The sequence below is a fragment of the Elaeis guineensis genome, chromosome 3 (assembly GCF_000442705.2).
Source record: "Elaeis guineensis isolate ETL-2024a chromosome 3, EG11, whole genome shotgun sequence".
In the NCBI taxonomy this organism is placed as follows: Eukaryota; Viridiplantae; Streptophyta; class Magnoliopsida; order Arecales; family Arecaceae; genus Elaeis; species Elaeis guineensis.
Window position 1 is genome coordinate 18,446,318 of NC_025995.2, and position 2,845 is coordinate 18,449,162.

Here is a 2,845-nt window from a genome sequence, read left to right on the forward strand (position 1 = left end):
TATATATAATATATATATATATATGTGTGTGTGTATGCGTGGTTGTACAAATTGACGATAATAGTTTAGTTAATCAATGAAATATATTAATCAAGACTTACATAATAGAATTGTTATTTTATAATTGTTGCTACCTAATACCATTGCAAACCAAAGCATTTGCAAATTATTGGTTAGCCAAAGTGTTCATATTTGATATCTCGAGATTCGATCCATATTGAGCACACAGCGAGGTCCACGGTGAAAAACAGAGTCCAACTAGATCAAGATCACCCCAAACGGAGTCCGGATGGTCAAGATATGCATGATTGAAGACGGCACAGAATCTGGAGTGGCGGTAGACCATTGGCGGCGGCGGTGGGCCGGCGGAGTGGTGGCAACGCGGTCGTGTGGTCCAGGCACGGCAACGTGCGGTTGGGCATGGTAGCGCACAGCGCCCGGCCCAGGCGCGGGCATGTAGGGCGCGGCCCAGGCGCGGGCTGGCCCAAGCCTAAGCATGCAGGGTGCGGCCCATGCCCAGGCACGCAGTGCGGGCGTGGCCCAGGCCCACGCATTGGCCGACCTAGGCCCAGGCGCCTTGGGAGCCAGTTTGCCTGGTCCACCATGGATCGAGCGGTGCACAGAGGAGGGCATGGACCGCGTAGGCATTTCCCATGCATTTCTCGCAGTCCACGACACTGTTTCATGGACCGATGCACGATCGGAGGGCATGGTTGATCCCGATCTCGATCCAACGGCTGGAGAAGTTTTTTGGGCTTGATTAGGAGTCTTTAACCTAATCTAATTAGGTTTTAAGGCCTATGCTCAACTGAGACGGGGTGGTGGCTCGTTTTTCTGTGAGGTCACGCGGTAACCAGGGAAACAAAGAATCCCTTGAAGAGAGGGAGCACGCAATGCTGAGAGAAGAAGGAGCAGGGCTCCTGGACAGCAGACAGCGGTCATTTCAGGGGTTCAGAGGGTCTTCTTAAAGAGAGAGCTTTTGTGAGGAAGAATTTTCTGTGAGGAAGAAATTGGGTGTACGAGGATTGAGGGTGAGATCTCTTCTTGTAATATTTTTTTCTCATAGTGAAGTTTGTATGTTCCGTGGAGGCGAGTCTTTTCTGGCTGATCTACATAATTGATTATTTTCTGTTTTATTTCTTCTTTCTTCCTGCTGCATCGTGTGGTATCAAAAATGTCCTATCAGGTGGTGTCCTGGTCAGACATCCACCCAATACAAAGCATTTAAAAATCTCAAATAATCATAACATTTATATAAGAATATGAACTAATAACTATACATTAATATTTTAAGATTTTTTAAAGGAAAAAAAGAAGATTGTATAACAATTACCTAGATCCAAATTTTGGAGATGGACCATCAAAAAAGCAGACTCAAATCTGTGGTTGCTAGGCAAAGTGGTATTACCACAAGACAAGCCCTAGTTCATGAGTATATGAATTATTGATTGGCATGTATTATAGATGTATGCATAGATCTCCCTCAAATTAATAGGATAAAACATGAGATGCAAATTTTTGTAGCCTCCCCGAGCTATTCTCTAATTTAAAGTTTGGTTGATTTTGCAATAATTATTCCATCCTTATATCCTATACATCAATTCATTTCTTTTAGACAAAGAAAAAACAGAAGTACACATTCCTTAATTGGATTTGTCTTTGTTAAAATAATAAAATATTATATTATTGTGTTGGGAGGTCATGAATCATCATTATGCATATTAGCTCAAAAATGCATCAAATATGCCAACTTAGAAACCTCTGGTATCAAGAAGAAACAAGTAAGATTATGGGATGATTTCTTATTAATATTATGAGATGTCAATTTGTATTCAATCCTTTATTCATTATAGGAAAGATAAAGGTGAAAAAACTAAAACAATTTATATATTTATTAAAGTTCAATAAAAGAATGTCCTTCATTTATTTTAAAGCTGCTACTTAATGTATTATAGGTCTAAATTGTAGCCATTGTTAAGGGATCATGGGTCTCTCAATATATGTTATTATACAAATAACCAAACTTTAAGATATAGCTAATGACTCACATTTTCACTTTCCATGCGGCAAAAAAATTCTTCACTTTTATATAAAATAAAATAATATTTTACAACTAAGATATATTGTTATTTCAAGTCAGGGTTGTATCTTTCGTACGAAAGAAGAATCACCTACCTTCACATCTAATTCATTATTGGATCACCCACCACACAATTCTCAAAGCACCACAGACTTTGACATGCATCCTCCTACATGTATCTCAACATAACTAGTGGATGATCCAATAGTAGATTCATGCTAGAAAAGGTGAGTACTTCTTTTGTGTAAAAGATAGACCCCATCTTTTTTATCCGAGATCCATGATATCATTAACAATATAATTATTTATTATTATTACTGTCCAATTTTTAGTATAATAATTTGCATTTTAACACTATATATAACAAATATTTCTCTCAAAATCCTAGCATCGCTTCGACTCAAATTAGAGATTTATGTTAAATAAATATAATAGCTAACCACAATATGAAAATTGAAGCTTTGCACCACCCCAATGAGGAATCAACAAGATATTCCTAAGCTGCTTTTAGCATAGGTACTAGTTTTACTAGCATGTCTTTTGCTTGTGAAGGTTATGTTTGAGTAAGAATAAGTACATCACAATTGAAAAATATATTAAAAATATATTAATATATTTTATCCATATTTATCCACATCTTGAGCATTCATTTGTAATTATGATTTTCACTAATTGATTGCAACAAAGTAATATTATTTCAATTAATCAATGAAAAAATATCAACCAAGATTTTACATAGCATGATATTATATATATTTTTTCCTA